The sequence below is a fragment of the Macaca thibetana genome, chromosome 3, assembly GCF_024542745.1.
Source record: "Macaca thibetana thibetana isolate TM-01 chromosome 3, ASM2454274v1, whole genome shotgun sequence".
Lineage (NCBI taxonomy): Eukaryota > Metazoa > Chordata > Mammalia > Primates > Cercopithecidae > Macaca > Macaca thibetana.
Genome location: NC_065580.1, coordinates 56647208 through 56667457, shown reverse-complemented (window position 1 = coordinate 56667457; position 20250 = coordinate 56647208).

Sequence of the window (20250 nt, the reverse complement as noted above, 5' to 3'; positions counted from 1 at the left end):
CCTTATGTTTACAGACTGCAGACAATTGTGGTTCAAATATATTGCAAGCCATTTTCTTTGTAGAATTAATAGAATCTGCAAAATAGAAACTAAACCAATCTTGCACTTGTGATTTAAACCCCTTACCAGCGGCACTCTGCATTTATTTCATACTTCAGATACTTCTCATGCTCTGGTAGGTCAGGGGCAATAAAAGACATATTAATACATGTCTAGTTCTGCAATCAATAAAGCTAATTTAAATTATCCTCTAACAGGTGAGAGAAAAGATTAGTATTTAGGTCTGAGATTAACTAGTAAAAATAGGCCATTCTGTGATATCCTAAGGGACATAGCATAGTTCAGGGTTTAAGGCTCAAAGAAAATCTCTTCTGAGAAATGTATGAGACAAATACATCATTATGGACAGGTGTATATTTCACTAATGATTATATCTTTATTCTTAGTCTTCCAGGCATCATTCCTCTCTATTAAGCTTTAATACTTTTTTTCTCCACCAACCTCAATCCTATCAATTGATTTTTTAAAAATTTCTTCCCCTTTGGTCTGCAATTACATTCACCTTGCTTACTGTTTCAACAGATACTAAAAATGAAAATCAGTGTACTTATTTGTCTGTTGCAACCATTTTGATTAGAAGTATTCAAATAGTACATCTCAGGCCTGGCGTGATGGTTCAGGCCTGTAATCCCAGCACTTTGGGAGGCTGAGGTGGGAAGATTGCTTTGAGGCCAGGAGTTCAAGCCAAATAGTACAGGTCACTGAAACACTTAATTAGGAACCAAAAATGTGTGTACAAAAACACCACTCCCATGATTCTATGAAGTTCAAAATTGGCCATTCTGCTTTCTTAAGAAATTGGTCAAAATGAAAATGTACATTTTGTTCTTTTTCTCCATTCCCTTTAATTCGGTTTTATTTCCTTTGTTCTTTTTTGTAGTTTTCTCCACCTGCCCCCACACTGACTTTCTTTTGACAAATCCCTTGAATGGTGGATATCTGACATCAGTGTCCACATTTTAACACCTTCATTAAATTTAATATTTTTCACAAAAAGCCAGTGGCACCTTAGGGAATCAGGAGCTTAATAAATGTTAGCTAACCCCATTTTATGTCCAAATCCCTCTTTTCCTGTTGTTCTAACATTTATTTTATTAATTGTTATCTTCTGATCAAGCATCATAAGAAATACAACTGAAGATATCCCATTTTTTCCTTACACTCCTCAATATTTTATTTTTGATAGATTTCAAACATACAGAAAGGTCAAAATAATTGTACAATGAATATCCACATACCCACCCATACATATTCTACAATGAGCATTTTGCTATATTTGTTTTATTGCCCAACTATTTATTTATCCATCCTTCAATCCATTTTAATTTTTTGATGCAATAAGTTGCAGATAGTAGTATAATCTCCAAAGGCTTCAGTATGTGTATTAACTAGATTTTTTTTTTTTTTTTTTTTGAGACAGAGTCTTTCTCTGTCACCCAGGCTGGAGTGCAGTGGTACGATCTCAGCTCACTGCAACCTCTGCCTCCCGGGTTCAAATGATTCTCCTGCCTCAGCCTCCTTAGTAGCTGGGATTACACGTGCGTGCCACCACGCCTGGCAAATTTCTGTATTTTAGTACAGACAAGGTTTCACCATGTTGGCCAGGCTGGTCTTAAACTCCTGACCTCAAGCAATCTGCCCGCCTCAGCTTCCCAAAGTGCTGGGATTATAGGTGTGAGCCACCGCGCCCAGCCTTTAAGTAGATTTTTGTATTGCTCTTTTTCTTCTTCAAGTAATATGATCTCTTAGCCTCCCCTAGCCCCAGGCAAACAGTGTTGTAATTTTTTCCCATGATAGATTAGCTGTGCCTGTTCTAGAACTTCATGTAAATTGAGTCATAAAGTGTGCACTTTTATGGGTAAGACTATTCATTCAGCACAATGTTTTTGCAATTCATCCATGTTTTTGTGTGCATCAATAGTTCCTTTTTGTCATTGAGTAATATTCTGTTATCTGACTATATCACAGTTGGTTTATCCGTCTTCCTATTGGTGAACACCTGAGTGGTTCCTGGATTTCGGCTGTGATGAATAAAGCTTCTGAGAACATTACCATACAAGTATTTGTGTGGACATTATGTTTTAATTTCTCTTGAATATTTAGGAGTGAAATTGCTGGGTCATAGAATGTGTGTGTGCTTAGTATTATAAGAAGCTACCAGGCCTGTCTCCAAAATGAATATGCCACTTTACACTTCTGCCAGCAATGTCTGAACATTCTGGTTGCTTCACATTCTTGCCAACATTTGGTGCTGTCAGTCTTGAATTTTCGCTGTTTTGGTGGATGCATAATGGTGTCTCATTGTGGTAGTAACTGGCATTTCCTGATGACTAACGATGTTCAGTACTTTTTATATGCTTATCAACCATTCTTTGTGAAGTGTCTGTTCAAAATATTTGCCCACTTTTTAGTGGATGTTTTACGTTTTTGTTATTGAGTTATAGAAGTTCTTTATATACCCCAGATACCAGTCTCTTGTCTGATATATGTTTGTGAACCTATTTCTCCTTTGATTTCATCCATGTTGGTCTTCATTCTGTAGTATAATTGAACTCGTGTCTAACACTGTCTATATAGCTTGTCTAAAGATCCTTATAAGTTTGTGAAATACATACCGGCTAGGTGGTATCTTTCTTAGATACATGGCAAGGCAATGGTGGAGTACTAGAAAACTATTGAGTGTCAGAGACTGTACTTTCTATTTGCCCTTAGTAGTAGTTATTTTCAGGATGGAAAGTAGTGCTCACTTTCTTAGTTTACTTTTAAAAACAGTTTCATCTAGGGGTCTGTTTATAAAGTAATACAAAATGAAACAAGCCTAAGAGTAATTGTAAAAAAGAAAACTAAAACTTTTTTTTGTTTTGAGACAGGGTCTTGCTGTCACCCAGGCTGAAGTGCAGTGGTGTGATCTTAGACCACTGCAGCCTCAACCTCCTGGGGTCAAGCGATCCTCCCACTTCAGTCTTCTGAGTAGCTGGGACTACAGGTGCATGTCACCATGCCTGGCTAATTTGTGCATTTTTTTTTTTTTTTTTTTTTTTGTGGAGACAGAATTTTGATATGTTGCACAGGCTGGTCTCAAACTCCTGGGCTCAAGCCATCCACTTGCCTCGGCCTCCAAAAGTGCTGGGATTATAGGAATGAGCCACTGTGCCCACCCCAAAACACATTTTAAAGCTACTTTATACATAGTTATCTAGGGAAAAAAGTAGCTAGTGTTGTCTGTGCTTGATGGTAATAACAAAGTTGATGTTAATACTTTATATTTGCAAAGTCTTCATTTTTCCCCCAAATACTTTCACATTTTTAAATCTTTATAATTAGGAAATAAACTTTAGTTATCTTCATCTCTAAGAGGGGAGGGAATTAATACTGCATCTAGTGTAACTGTTGTGGCAAGTTATCATATTCAGGATTTAGTTTTTAGTTTTAGTTTTAATTTTTGTTTTGAGACAGGGTCTCACTCTGTCACCCACAGATCACAGTTCACTGCAGCCTTGACCTCCCAGGCTCAGGTGATCCTCCCATCTCAGCCTGCAGGGTACCTGGGGCTACAGGCACATGACACAATGCCTGGCCAATTTTTTGTATTTTTTGTACAGATGGGGTCTCATTGTATTAACCAGGCTGGCCTCTAACTCCTGGGCTCAAGCAATCTTCCCACCTTGGTCTCCCAAAGTACTGGGATTACACGTGTGAGCCACCTTGCCCAGCTCATGATGTAGTTCTTAAAACCAAGGTGTAATTGAAAATCTAGGAAAGTTAAAGTACTTTTGTTTGTAATACAAAAGCTTGGTAACAATTCAAACATCCAGTATAGAGGACCAGTTCCAGTTCAAATAAACTATGTTTCAATCATACATTGGTATACTCCCCCTTCTTTGCCTCCTACTACTGAATATGTCATTTACTCTTTTTTTTTTTTTTTTTTCAACTCATGACTTTATAGCCATAGGCTTTTACAGGTGAAAAGAACTTTCGGGTCATTTGGTTCTTTCCTCTCATTTGACAGAAGACACAAACTCAACGAGATTAAATAATACCCAAAATAATAGAACTCACAATTTTGGGCGTTAGAACTAGACACACTTCTGGTTTAATAAATGTTAGAGTTCGTGTTTTTTTCTCTGTTGTCAATCCCTGTGGATTTGTTCTTTAAGATGATGATCACATTCACCCTTCCTTTCTACTGAGTTTGCCAATGTGGTCTCTAATTATATCAAAACTGGATTGTTGCAACATCCTCTTAGCTAGTCATGTAGCCTAATCTTTTTTTTCTCTCAGGTCCATCTCCTTTATTTTGTCTCACGGATGTTGCTAATATAGGCCTTTCATAAATCATCCTTTTACTCCAAAAGCTTCATCCTTTTAATTCAGAAGTGGTTGTCACTGAATCAGATCCTGAATTCCTAAGAATCTCCATGCTCTTGATTCCATCCTGCCTCTTCATCCTTACTTCCCTTGTTCCCCAACTGCACCTACTCATCAAGATGGTCTCACTCTCCTCTAGCTGCATGTGAATTACTGCCGTGGTTCCTATGTTGGTTCCTTATCCTGGTACCTGCCCACTCTCCGTCCTCTCCATTTAGTCACTTTCAACTCATTGTTCGAAATCCAGCTCAAGGCTAGGTGTGCCAGCTCATGCCTGTAATCCCAGCACTTTGGGAGGCCGAGGTGGGCGGATCACTTGAGGTCTGGAGTTTGAGACTGGCCTGGGCAACATGGTGAAACCCCATCTCTACTAAAAATACAAAACTTAGCTGAGCGTGGTGGTGCGCGCCTGTAGTCCCAGCTACTCAGGAGACTGAGGTGTGAGAATCACTTGAACCTGGGAGGCAGAGGCTGCAGTGAGCTGAGCTGAGTTCGCACCACTGCACTCCAGCCTAGGCTACAGAGCAAGACCCTGTCTCAAAAAAAAAAAAAAAAAAAGGAAAAGAAAAAAAAAAAAAATTCCGGCTCAAGCTCCACCTTCCCCATGAAACATTTTGTGATTACAGTGATTTCTTAATCTCCGAATATACACTGTAACATCCCACTTGGCAACTGACACATGAACTAACCTCTATAAGAGATAAAAACCCAAAATCTCAGTGGCTTAACACCGTAGAAGTTATACTTGCTATTCACAGGTGAGAGTGTATAATTAATGGTGCATCAGGGGCAGGGATGGGGAAAAGGAGCACTGTGCTTTTTGCAGCCGTTTGGAGACTCAGGGTGATGGAGGCTTTACCATCTTCAACACAAAACTCCCAGAGTTGCCCCAGGCATTGGTACTTGCTGAAAGTTGGAAAGAAGGACAGTCTATCTGCTTCTTTGCCACCTCAATCTGCTTCTTTGCCACCTCAGTCCAGAAGTGGCATAACACTTCTGCTGGTGAGAACCAGGCACAGGGCTCCACCTTGTGCTGGGAAATGTACCCCCTGGCTGGGTGTCTGTATCCCTGGAACTACTTTTCTCTATGGAAGAGAAGCACAAATCTGGGGAGTAGCTAGCTGTCTTTGTTACAGTATTGTCCTGTTCTGATTTCTAATTGCTTTGTGGGTGTTGTCTTGGCATCTCCAGCTGGATTTCACACAGTAACTAAAATTCATCAAATGTATACAGTAAGACAAGAGTCTGGCATTTAGTGTGTGCTCAGGGAATATCTTTGTTAAATAATAGATTTATGTAGACTTTTTAAAAAAAAAATTCCTGATTCCTAAATTAAACAAAGAAAGGGAAACAAAATTGACAAATCCCTAATGGTTCTGTCTTTTTTTAAAGAGTACTTTGCAATGCAATTTCTCACTTCACCTACAGAAAGTGAAATTTAGCTGCAGTATCTTCAATTTCAAAATAATAATATTCTTTTCCGCTTCTATGGACTATTTTTAACCATTTCATCTTGTCTTTATATTCTAGTCTTTTTATTATAGAAAAATTAACATATATATGAAAATGGACAGGGTATTATAATGAAATCTCATGCACATATTACCTAGCTTTAACGATAATTAACTCATGCCCAGTCTTTTAAAATCTATGTATTCACTTCCTTCCCACACTAAATTTCTTGAAGCTAAACATAAATACATTATTTTGTATGTAAATATGTCTGTTTGTAACACCAATAGGTAAGGCCTTGCCCAAAAATACCCCACAATACTATATATCATTTTAAAATAACAATAATTCCTTAGTATCACTAAATAATCCAGTTAGTACTTACATTTCCCATAGTTTTTTAAATAATTGGTTTGTTCAAATCAAGATCCAAACAAGGTCTAAGTGTTTTTATCTCTCTCTCTCACACACACACACACACACACACACACTCACACACTCTAAATAAATAAATAAGGAAGGCAGGAGGAAACTTGGAGGTGATGGATATGTGTATGGCATAGGTTGTGCTGATGGTTTCACAGATATATACTTATCTCCAGGCTCATCAAGTTGTATGCATTAATTATGTACAGTATTTTGTATGCCAATCATACCCCCAATAAAGTGATTTACAACATTCAGAAAACACCATTAAGAAACTTAAAAATGAAAAGATCCAAAGAAGGGCTACACACAATACATTTTAGACATGCCTCTCAAATATTTTTAAAACAACAAGTCTTTTCTCCCCTCCTTCCCCCTCCCCGGAATTTATTTGTTGAAGAAACAAGGACATTTGTCCTATAATGATTCTCATATTCTGGATTTGGCTGATTCTTTTCTCTAGTTTGTACAACAGTTTCGTGTACTTTTGTCCCCAGTATTTCCTAGGATCTTGATCAGATTCAGGTTTTGGTTTTTCACCAAAGGGTGCAGTTGCGTATCTCCCTCAGAAGGCATCATGTCTGGTTATCTCTCTTTTTGATGTTAACATTTATTAGTGGGTTTAAGAGTTTTCGCCAGATACATTCATCATGAAGTTTGCCTTTGGCTTTTCGCCTAGTTATCTTGGCTGCCATTGATGATCATTGCCTAGTCTATTATTTCATTAGGCATGTCTTGTCTCTTTTTGCAATGAGATTTTCCAATGTTTTAAAAATATTTTACTATTTTTTCATCTTATATTATTAAACATATGTAAAACATTTAAACTTCCGCCTAATTCTAATAATGGTAATTAACACCTGTTTGGCATTTAAAATGTTTGTCACTTTACAAAGCTTTTTTTTTTTTTTTTAAGGGACATGGTCTTGCTATGTTGCCTCGGCTGGATTGCAGTGGTTATTCACAGATTCGATCATAGCTCATGATGGCCTCAACCTCCTGGCCTCAAGTGATCCTCCTGCCTTAGCCTCCCAGGTAGCTGGGACTACAGGCACGTGCTATCACGTCCAGCTTACAAAGCATTTTCATATACATTACTTCACAAATATTACCTGATACTCACAGAATACCCTACAGGTGAACTGACTCTATAACTTTGGGCAAGGGTCCTCACTTTAGAGATGAAGACAATAATAATAACCGCTCCTAAGATCATTATGAAAATTAAACAAGTCAAATGTATGCAAACTGCTTAAAATAGTGCTTACTATATTACAGCAAGAGTGAAATAAAAATTTGCTACCACAATTATTAATATTGTTAATGCTGCTATCATCATTTCTTTCAGTTTTAACCATTATGTTGTTGGTTTATTTTTAAAAATGTTTCCTTGACTTTTTTCTAGTGTTTATGGAGATTAATAAGAATAATTTAATTTCTATGTTCCCATATAATTTCACAGTCTTGAAATCCTAGTCATAACCCTGATTAACTTACAGTGTGATATGAACTGAACTTTTACTGTCATTTGTGGTTAAATATTATTTATTCTGTTTATTTATAGAAGACTAAGAATCACTTTCTACCAAAATAAAAACAAAAATGAATATATTTAACTTATGCTCTTCAGGCTATCTATCTATATATACACCATGTTCTTCTTTATGAGCAAAAAAGCAATGTATTTTATATGATAAGCTTTTATAATATTCTGTAATAAAATTTAATGAATCATGGAGTACTGGAGCCTAAAGGACCTTGGAGAGCAGGCTCAACACTTCATTTACAGGTGAAGAAACTGAGAACTAACCAAGTTAAAGGAGCTGTTCAACTTGCACCTTCACATGACCGACCAATGGCTGAGCCAGGACTAATAACAGATATTAAACCAGCTCTAGTCCCTAACATCCTTCTAGTATACTGCATAATGCTAAACTACTTTAAATGTTCCATCACCAGTTCTCCCAATACCACCCCAAAAGCAGACAACATCACCATTTGGAGTTAAAAGTGAGAAACATGAACTACATGCTTGAAGACACACAAATATGGAAGCAGTAAAGCGGAACCCGGGAACCTAGGTCCGTTGAATGACACTGGACTGATGACAGGCAGTAAGTGTATGTAAGACTAAATATATATGTGTGTATATATTAATACATAGTCATAAAGAAAAATGACAACTATTTTCCACTGACACAACGTGCCTAGTGGTACTTGTCTATTCACATAGTCATGTATGAAGAGGAGAATTACAAGGCAGATTTTAGTTTTGGCTTTTATGTTTTTAAATTTTTAATTGTGGTGGATTTTAAATACACAGAAAAGTAGATAGAATAGCATAATTAATTCCTATGTAGCCACCACTCAGCCCAATATCCGTCAACCTGAGGCCAATCCTCTCCTATCCATCTCCTCATCCACTCCGTCATTGGTATTATTTTGATGCAACTTACAGACATCATAACATTTCATGTTTACATATTTGAAGCATATTCTCTCTCTCTCTCTCTCTCTTTTTTTTTTTTCGAGACACAGTCTCGCTCTGTCGCCCAGGCTGGAGTGCAGTGACCTGATCTCGGCCGATCTCCGCTCACTGCAACCTCCGCCTCCCAGGTTCAAGCGATTCTCTTGCTTCAGCTTCCTGAGTACCTAGGATTACAGGCACCCGCCACAGTGAAGGCTAATATTTGTAATTTTTTTTTTTTTGAGACGGTGTCTCACTCTGTTGCCCAGGCTGGAGTGCAATGGCATGATCTCAGCTCACTGCAACCTCCGTCTCCTGGGTTCAAGTGATCTTCCTGCCTCAGCCTCCCAAGTAGCTGGGACTACAGGTGCACGCTGCCACGCCTGGCTAATTTTTTATATTTTAGTAGAGATAGGGTTTCACTGTTGTTGCCCAGGCTGGTCTCAAACTCCTGCACTCAGGCAATCTGCCCACCTCGGCCTCCCAAAGTGCTAGGATTATAGGCGTGAGCCACCACGCCCGGCCTAATATTTGTATTTTTAGAAGAGATGGCCTAATATTTGTATTTTTAGTTTCACCATGTTGGCCAGGCTGGTCTCAAACTCCTGAGCTCGAGCAATCTGCCCACCCTGGCCTCTCAAAGTGCTGGGATTATAGGCGTGAGCCACTGTGCCTGGTCGTTGAAGCATATTTCTCTAGAAGATTAAAAAACTTTCAGAAAAACATAACCACAAGATTAATTATCATACCCAAAATTGTAACACAAATTCCATACAATCATCAAATAGGCCATCAGTATTCAATTTTCCCATAGTTTTAAAAACAGCAACCTTTAAAGTTACTTTAAAGAAAATCAGGCTCCAGTGCCACACACTGTGATGATTTCTCTTTGATCTGCATGTTACTTCTCTCTCTCTATTCTCCTTGTAATTTATTTGTTGAAGAAAACAGATTTTTGAGCTGTAGCTTTACTTGCAGTCTGGATTTTGCTGCTTTCATGCCCATGGTGTAGTTACAAGCCAGCTTGAAACATTAAAGGAAATGTTCATGCATATTATTATCAGATTTCACTTAATTTTGCTGGTTAATTTTGGACACTAGTGATAACAACTGGAAGTCGGAGAAACCAGCATTTCTGGTGGATCCCAGCTGCCTGTGGGCGCTGTGACTGGGTTAGCTGCTATCAGGCTGAGAAAGTTTGTCTCTCTTGTGCCAGTCCCTTCCTGTTCTCTAATCTAAATTGGACCTCTTGCTGTATCTTTTCAGAATACCCTCTACTTTTCCTTCCCAGAAATTGTCAGGATAAAACTGTAGCAGACTTTGACATTTTTATAGTTAGAAAAGTCAGGAGTGCATGAATGTAACTTTGAGCACAAGGGAGTTCTTTTTTGTTTGTTTGTTTTGTTTTTGTTTTTGTTTTTGTTTTTGAGATGGAGTCTCACTCTCTCGCCCAGGCTGGAGTGCAGTGTCCGGATCTCGGCTCACTGCAAGCTCCGCCTCCTGAGTTCATGCCATTCTCCTGCCTCAGCCTCCCCAGTAGCTGGGACTACAGGCACCCGCCACCACGCCCAGCTAATTTTTTGTATTTTTTTTTTTTTTTTAGTAGAAACGGGGTTTCACCGTGTTAGCCAGGATGGTCTCGATCTCCTGACCTCATGATCTGCCTGCCTCGGCTTCCCAAAGTGCTGGGATTACAGGTGTGAGTCACTGTGCCTGGCCAGGAGTTCTGTGTAACACCACAAGCATGGTTTCCAGCTAGGAATAGGAAAATATACATTTGATAATTTGTGATATTCATTTCTAGATGGGAACTTTTTCTCTTGTGACTAAGCACCAAGTCAAATTCAATTCTTCCTTCCCCTTTTCTCCTCCCCTGGGAAGAAGAACTAGGTTCCTGGGCCAAGGTTATCCCATATGTATGCCGTTCTTTACTTGATTCTCACCCTTAACTGAGGTTTGGGCTATTTCTTCATTTCATAGGCTTGTCGTATTAACAGTGTGGTCAGTCCTCCAAATAGACAGGAAGAAGAGATTCAGAAGAGGTGAGAGTATAGATGCTAGTAGATACTGAAGAGAAGCCCCTGGCACCCTGTTTCCTGTTGGGGCAAAACCAAGGGAGGTAACTATAATAACTGCACTTATTTAGGAGCATCTCAAGTTTGAAATGCAGATGGGCCAAGGACAGCGTTACAGAACCCTGCACATTCCAGGATAGTGTGGGGAAATTGTTGAAAGGGTCTGAGTTCTGAGGGATTTGAGGGTAGTGGAAAAATGTCAGGGTGTCCATGGAACCAGGAAAGACGGCATGTGTGAACTTTGGGACTGGAAGCAATGGCAGGGAGCATGAACACCAGCAATGAACGCCAGATACCACTTTTGATAAAGAGCACCTCAGCGGATGCATGTATGTGACCCAGCAAGGGCCATGTGGACAACCACACCACAGAAGCCCCCCGTGCCCTGATGCTGGAGGATAGTTAAGGCTTTCTGGAGGAAATTGGGCCATCCTCATGAAAAAGAAACAGAAGAAGGAAGAGGAGAACTTTGAATACTGACTAATTTTATACTGAAAGAGGCTAAGTTATCTTCAAATGACAAGATTGAGTTAATTTTCCTTTCATTAGCAGAAAGGGGATGCAAGAGTTAAGTTGAACGCCATCAGAAAAGTTAAAAGTATATTCCAGCACATCTGGGATATGGCTACCCATTTTAAACCCGCCACACAACTCACATTTATGTGTTTATTTTAGTTATTTTTATTTTTATTGCCGCTTGAGATCTCATATGTGTTTATTTTAAATGTCTGTCTTTCCTAGATTGTAAGTTTCACGAAGGCACAGACCATCCCTTTCTTGTTCTGTATTCTTAGTACCTAATCCAGTGCTTAGCACCTGATAGATCCTTGAGAAGAATTCGTGGAATGAATATCAGACCCATACATCAGAGTACCTTCCACAGTACTTGACATAGAACAAGTACATAATAAAGAATATTTTCTTCCTTCCTAGGGGAATGTATATTTCTTTGGGGACAGTCCATCTTGCTTTTTTGATAACCAATTATGTCTTACGTGGCTCTGAAAATAAGTCTGCTTTGGTTGTTTTTAGGGAAGGAACTTAAGAAACTGAAGACATGGTGTTTGTCTTCTCTAACCCTATTCTGTATCCAAAGGGTATGCTGGATAAATGACAGTCGTCACGACTTCAGAGTGTATATTCTGTGGAAGGTGGTGAATACCTAGGGGTGATTGCACCACCACCACCAACACATTCTTAGCCCCTTCCTTAATTTTGACATGTTTTATCCCTTTCCCTCTCAGATGCCTGGGATCCAATCTGTTTTTATTCTCCTATCCTTTTTTCTGTGCCACCGTTCTGGCCTGCTCTTCCGAGTCATGCCCCCAGCCCCACACCCCCTTGCTCAGGATTGACTGTCTCCCCTACTAGTATCCAGCTGCCCTGGGGAGTTCTGAGCATTGACCCCTGCTGCTTCAGAACTCGTGGCTAGAAAGGGGCCATACATTCAAGATGGTTCTCATTTCGGGTAGAGCCATCTTTTTCTTTTCTTTTTTTTTCTTTCTTTCTTTCTCTCTCTCTTTCTTTCTTTCTTTCTTTCTTTCTTTCTTTCTTTCTTTCTTTCTTTTTCTTTCTTCTTTCTTTCCCTTCCTTCCTTCCTTCCTTCCTTCCTTCCTTCCTTCCTTCCTTCCTTCCTTCCTTCCTTCCTTCCTTCCTTCCTTCCTTCCTTCCTTCCTTCCTTCCTTCCTTCCTTCCTTTCTTTCTTTTCTTTCTTTCTTTCCTTCCTTCTTTCCTTCTTTCTTTTTCTTTTTTTTTTTTTTTGAGACGGAGTCTCGCTCTGTCGCCCAGGCTGGAGTGCAGTGGCGTGATCTCTGCTCACTGCAAGCTCTGCCTCCCGGGCTCTCGCCATTCTCCTGCCTCAGCCTCCCGAGTAGCTGGGACTACAGGCTCCCACTGCCACGCCCGGCTAATTGTTTGTATTTTTAGTAGAGACGGGGTTTCACTGTGTTAGCCAGGATGGTCTCGATCTCCTGACCTTGCGATCTGCCTGTCTCGGCCTCCCAAAGTGCTGGGATTACAGGCGTGAGCCACCACACCCAGCTGACATCTTCTGGGGGGAATAAAAAATTTTATAAAATATGCCAAAATGCAATTTAATATCTATCATTTTAAACCATGTATTTGTATTCCATCTCATTTATAAAAGTATTTGAGGTAAGTATATCTCAGGAGATCGTTTTGTAAATAAGTTCACTAACCAGTTAAAAAAAAATCCATGAGCTCTGATTTTGACTTGGAAAATATGGACCCTATAATAGCGTATTGCCCAAACTCACTTAATAAGAATTACCTGTGCTGCTTGTTAAATATACAGATTCTAAGCCTTTCTCTCGGAGATTCTGATTTAGCTAATTGAAGGGCCCTGAAAGTTTTTTGTTTGTTTTTCCTTTTCTTTTTTTTTTTTTTTTTTTTTTTGAGACTGAGTCCTGCTCTGTCGCCCAGGCTGGAGTGCAGTGGCACGATCTCGGCTCACCACAACCTCCACCTCCCAGATTCAAGCGATTCTTCTGCCTCAGCCTGCCATGTAGCTAGGACTACAGGCGCGCGCCACCATGCCCATCTGATTTTTGTATTTTTAGTAGAGACGGGGTTTCATCATATTGGCCAGGCTGGTCTCGAACTCTTCACCTCATGATCTGCCCACCCCGGCCTCCCAAAATGTTGGGATTACAGGCGTGAGCCACCACGCCCAGCCTGTTTTTTCTTTGGATGATTTTTTTTGACCTGACAACTTTAAGAAAAATTGCTAACGTACATAGTGAGAGCTGGCAGAATGAAGACACACGAGGCACATGGACAGAAGTTGTGGGGGAAGAACAAGGAAATCTCTGGGTGAAAAGAAATTGGATCCAGTCCTGTTTTTCCCCACCCCCCAGTGTGAATATATCTGTGTGAATGATGATAATCAAAAAAATTTATGGTATTATAGAAAGCTGGTAATATTGATTGATGGACTAATAATATTGCTGGTGTAAAGATTCTCAACTATCAAGGTAACAACAACAACAAAACTCCTGAAAAAACCTAAAGCAGTGTAAAATAGCCCTAATTCCAGTCATTTCTGTGATCTCCTTACTGCTCTATCTTATTACCATGTAACACAAACAACTAAGTATAACATCAGATGTGTCTGATTAAGCTGTAAGTTTTATTTTATTAGAACAGTGACCCCTCCCTCTAAATACCTATTTGTATCTTTACATAATCAGTCTTCGTAGGTAGTTGTGTATGTATTATGTTACCTTATCCACCTCAAAATATTAGAAAGAACTGCATAAATAAGACCCTTCCTTTATTTTTATTGTTTGAATTTTAAGGCTAATACTTTTTATAATTATTTATTTATTTATTTATTTTTTTGAGACAGAGTCTTGCTCTGTCGCCCAGGCTGGAGAGGAGTGGCGTGATCTGGGCTCACTGCCACCTCGGTCTCCCAGGCTCAAGCGATCCTCCCACCTCAGCCTCCCGAGTAGCTGGGACTACAGGTGTGCACCACCCCGCTGGGCTCATTTATTGTAGTTTTGTAGAGATGGGTTTCACCATATTGCCCAGGCTGGTCTCAAACTCCTGGACTCAAGTGATCTACCCACCTCGGCCTCCCAAAGTGTTGGGATTACAGGCATGAGCCACCATGCCTGGACCCTAATACCTTTTAGAATAATAGTTTACCCATATTATAATCTCTGGCTCTCTCAATAATTTTGTGTATTTCTGTCCTATCCTTGAATTGAATTCTGCATTTCAAAATGTACTCCACTTGGTAAAGAACAGTATTATAGAAAAGGAAAACCCCAAACCATTGTATTTTGAGGCCTCTCCCTGCTGCAGCCTTCCATTTCCTGCAGTCTCACGATCTCTGGGATGGAGGCATCTGGGCAGGGGAGTTTTCATGGAGGTCACTGGCCTTGAGGAAGTTACTGTGTCTGAGGGACAGGAACAATGAGGTCTCTGGTAAGTTGGGGCTTTTGCTGCCAGACGACCTCAGATGCTGGGGTATGTGGAGGCGCCTGGCGGAAGGCAGCAGTGTGTAGACTCTTCCAGGCCTTCTGGTTGATGATCCTGTCAATGTGTCCATTGCTTAAAAGGTGAGATCATTAAAACTTATAATTCCTAAACGACCCTGTTTTTGTAGTATGAATTTCTTCTTAACAAAATAGCGTCATACGAAACAGGGTTAGTAGTGCCAGTTTTGGGGCTGCTGTTATTCTCCCCTTACTGGGGTCTGTGGCTCTGCTGTTTTGTGTCGGCAATCTGGCTTCTGGCCAGAGACAGCAGATTTCTAAGCCTGTTGCACTGAAAACTATTGTCATTGAAAAAATTTCCAGTTGCTCAGTACTTCCCAAATGTTGAATTGTTTTAGAGGTTTGCAGCCATACGATAATGTCTATTAGTTTAATATTACCCCTTCTCTGCCTGCTTTTATGTAAATAACAGCATGCTGCTGGCTGATCAGATGCTGATGGAATCCAGCCTTGAAGGACCTTGATCATATTATCCAGCAAAATTAAATTTGGTTTTTATAGACTTGCCCTGCTGCCACCCATATTTACCAGTCCCATCCCTTGCTCTCTTTAGATGGTCATACAGAGTTTTCTTTCTTACATCACTGAAGAATACAAAAACAATGCCTTCAGAGTTTCCCACAACACAGATTTTCATGCATCAAAGGAAAGCAGCACTGAGAAGACAGGCAGATTGTATTAGAATTATTTGGGTCCTTAGCTTGATTCCCTTCCTGGCTGATTCAGTCCATTCCTTTGTGTCTGCCTGTCCATCTGTGAAGAGAAGATAATTACACCGGTTCCTCATTTACCTCAGAGGGATGTTACAGACATTCATTTTGAAAGCCTATAAAGCTTTTTGAGCATGGAGAAGTATAGTTGCAAGAATATATATTGTCGTTGCAGTGATCCTTGCAAATCTTAATTCCAGTTACCGATATGTTGATGAATATGCATTATTCAGTTTCATTAAATAAAAGCTGGCTTTGCCAGGCGCGGTGGCTCAGGCCTGTAATCCCAGCACTTTGGGAGGCCGAGGCGGGCGGATCACTTGAAGCCAGGAGTTTGAGATCAGCCTGGCCAACATGGCAAAACCCCATCTCTACTAAAAATACAAAAATTAGCCAGGCGTGGTGGGGTGCGCCTATAATCCCAGCTACTGGGGAGACCGAGGCACAAGAATCATTTGAACCTGAGAGGTGGATGTTGCCGTGAGCTGAGATCCCGCCACTGCACTGCACTCCAGCCTGGGTGACAGATCAGAGCAAGACTGTCTCCAAAAAAAAAAAAAAAAAAAAAAAAAAAAGAAAGAAAGAGCTGGCTCTTCATGCTCTGTGAGGTTTTCCCAAAGTGTGTATGTCTAAGAGGAAGAAGAAGAGAGTTTGGTGAATGGAAAATGAGCCACAAATGTAGGTTTTAAGTAATCCATTTCCATTTAACTCATTTGTGTTCAGCCTTGAAGCTAAAGGAGATGGGCTGAAGAAATGGCATGAAGTAAGCAGCAATCCTAAACTCCACATTGCCCCAATATTTTTCTGACTTATGATCAAAAGTGATCACTTCAGTCAGAAAAAAAAAATTCAGGTCAGAAATGTATGTTTCTGACCAAAAAAAAGTTTTTGTGTAAAGCTTGGCAAGTTACTTAGACCTCTTTAATTGATAAGTCTTCCTAAAGATTTAAAAGAAAATCAAGTCAATTTACATAATCCCTACAATGTCTACTGTCAATTATGTAAGAGGCAAGGCTGTCCCAGATATATAAGGTACATCAGTTTCTTCCAAAATATCATTTTACCTATTATTAAGTTTTCATTGTCTTTCAAGGTGGAAAGCAACAGCTGTTTCCTGAAAATAGCTAAAATTGCATGAGCAGTATGGGAAACAGGAAACATACAACAAATACTTATAAACTCAGAGATCCAGAATGAGATGATTCCTATTTTCTTCCGTTCCACAGCACTCATCCTTGACTTCCCATTGTGAAGATGAACAACAAATGTTTGTTAAATGCCTATTATGTGCTGGGCTAGTGGTTCTCAAGTGTGGTTCCCCAGACCAGCAACATCAGCATCACGTGGGAACTTGTTAGAGACGCAAATCAGAAGCTGTGGCGTCGAGCCCATTAATCAGTGTTTTAACAAGCCCTCCATACAGGTGCCTTTTAGAATTGGCATTCCCCAGGGTGATAGCAAGGTTGGGATGGGCTGGCCAGCCTATGGGCTGTATGGGGAGTGGCTGATCACAAAGAGCACAAAGCTTATCCCACCAACTCATTAGAGGGTGCTCCTCTTTCCGAGCCAGTTCAGGACTTGTATTTTGGAGGAGAAACTCCTCCTCTGGGATTCAGAGCTCATTCCAGATAAAATGCTCAAACAGGAGATATTCTAACTTGTGATTCATATTTTGTGCCAGTCATGAAAACAAAGCTTCTCTCTGTTGCTCTTGTAGCCCTCAATTTTGGAGCTTGAGCTTTTCTCCAAGATGGAAAAACAAGGGACAGGAGGCCTAAAAAGGATTTGATCCCTATCATTACCCTCTCTCATCTCACCTACCCTTCCCACTACTTTCCCCCCTTTGCCTCTTGACCTCCCTGTGCCCAGAATGCTCACTCATGAACTTGGGAGAGGTGAACAAGGGAGGGTGAGAAATGTGCTAGAGATGGTTGAGAGACAAGATGCTCCAGGGCAGTCCCCAACATCCCCTGTTAACCTGTGTGCTTCCCATTCCAAGGGATGAGCTGCACCTTAGCCACCCTTAACTACACCCCAATCACTCCCTCTCCTCAGATAAAAAGCAATTCCAGGAAATAGAAGTTGGCTTTCTCTTAAGCAGGATGTGACTATGATGTATGTTTCAATTTCAGCTGGTGGTGACCTGGCTTCTAATAGGAACCCACATCCCCCAGTCCTTGGCAGAGAATGCCTGACAGTGTGGCCAGCTTCCTGAGGTTTATGACCTTGTGACCCACAGAGCATTTCAGTCCTCTTCACTCAGCCTAGCAGGCAGATTTGGGGACTAATCATACTTGGAGTCACTATTTCCTGCAAGAAACCTTCCCTTAGGAAGCTTTGTAACATTTCTTTGCAATATCAAAGAGAGACTGGGAGAGAGCAGGCTTTAATTTTCACCCGTGACTTAAAATTAATATGTAAATATAGGAAGGAGAAGGAGGAAACTGCGTGGATGGAACAACCTGAGACATCTGGGTCTTTATTCATTCCAATATTATTTTATGAGATTACTATTCAGCTACATACATGAAAGAGACTTCTGAATGGCAGACAGGGTGGAAGGCTTGGCTTACCTAGATTGCATATAATCAGTATGTAAGGAGTTCGGATTTTTCTGACAGTAAAAGCAATCTTGACTAAGACGTTTGAAGCAAAAGTTAACACGAGCTGAATCTTAGATCGAATAGAAGAGTTTACCCCAGAGAACTATCAAGCATTTTTTCCAGTGATCTGTGGGGAAACCTACAATTTGATTTTTGAGGGTGAGTTGGGGAGTAGAAGAGAGTTTCTGAAAACTCTCCCTACTATTTCTTTTGTTTTTCCTTTTCTTTTTCTCTTTTTTTTTTTTTTTGAGACGGAGTCTTGTTTTGTCACCAGGCTGGAGTGCAGTAGTACAATCTTGGCTCACGGCAACCTCTACCTCCTGGGTTCAAGCAATTCTCCTGCCTCAGCCTCCCAAGTAGCTGGGATTACAGGCACCCGCCAACACACCCAGCTAATTTTTGTGTTTTTAGTAAAGATATGGTTTCACCTTGTTGGCCAGGATGGTCTCGATCTCTTGACCTCCTGTCTCAGCCTTCCAAAGTGCTGGGATTACAGACGTGAGCCACCGCGCCCGGCCTATTTCTTAATCCTTAATTCTATTTTCCTGGTTTACTTTGTAGAGTTTGCTACACAGGATGTCTTTCACTGTTAAAATTTTCATGTTTCCTTGGTTACTAGGTTGCAGTTTTCTCCTAAGCCCGTTTCTGTCTCCGCATATGAACTTGGTGACAGGGATTGGGAAGTGAATTTGATGATCTTATTGCTACTATAGTTAAGAATCAGCACTGTTGATAAGCAAAAGGGGCCTTGGGGATCATAGTTCAACTTCTTTTATTTTAAAAACGAGAAAACCAAGTTCAGAGAAGTTAAGCAACTTGCCTAAAGTCTCGGAGCCTGTTCATGCCCGGGCCGCCTCGAGAATCCAGGCCTCTTAACTCTGAGTCAAGTACTAAATACATGACTCTATTGCTGGCCTTTTTTCTTTTCTTCCTTTTTTTTTTTTTTTAATGCCTGAAATTCTTTACCCTCTTGAGACTTAGCTGAGCATTTGGCCAACCTGGTGTAAATATCAGGCTTTTTCTTAAGTGACAAAGTTTTGATACTATCAAAGAACACCCTGACGGGAAACTGTACTATCTGCTCCCGGGGGTGGACACAGATTAGATGGACATTTGGAAAGCTGGAGGCCCTGAGGAGAAAGGTGACACATTATGGGGTTCAAGTTGCGATTAATACTAAGCATTCTGATGGCATGCTGCTTCCACGCAGGGGACAGAGGTATCGCTTTCCCATGGGCTCTAATTTGTCTTCATAGTCTCTCTTCCAGCAGACCCAGAGATGGATCTTGACTAAAAAGATAAACATGCTGATTGTCTTTTTAAAGAAAAATTCTGTGGTGGAGGAGGTAGTCTCTTTTAAAATCTGGTAAAGATACAGATTTTTGAGAATGGAGACAGTTTAAATTAAACATAGTTCAAAAAATTAAACATAAGAGGGAAACGAATGGAATCCTTCATAAAATGTTTAAAAGATTACCTACGAATCTCAATACTTCTGCAGATTATTTTCAGAAAACAACGGGTTTTAAGAGGGCTGAGCTGTGGCCGTTTTGGTGATGAATTGCTTGGATCCCCTTTCGAACAGGCTGGGCTAGTTTCAATTTCTCTAAAGTTGTCTGTATTATTAGCATTCATGTAAAGAAAGATTCAGAGGTTTACTTTGGTTTTTTTTTTTTTTGGCGCAGTAAAATCTTTTTCAAAACAATTTTCTATGATATGGTAATTCTTTTATACCCCATGTTAAGTCAGGTTTCTTTTGTATATTGTGATTCATGCTAAGATAAATAAAAAATAAACCACGATTGAAATTTTAAAGAAGAAGCTGCTTAACGAAGATCTTTAAGTAGCTAATGAGTCAGTGTGTATTCACAGAACTTTGATCAATGCTAGCAGGGACTATTTTGTGCTGGGAACAAAGACACCAAAGAGATAGCCACTGGGAGGAGACCGGAGGGAGGGAAGAGGCTCCCGTGGAGCACTGGAATCAGGAAAAATTTCCCAGCCCTCATTATCAAAGCCGGCTGGAGGGAACAGCAGTGAAAAAAACAACATGCAGAGCCACAA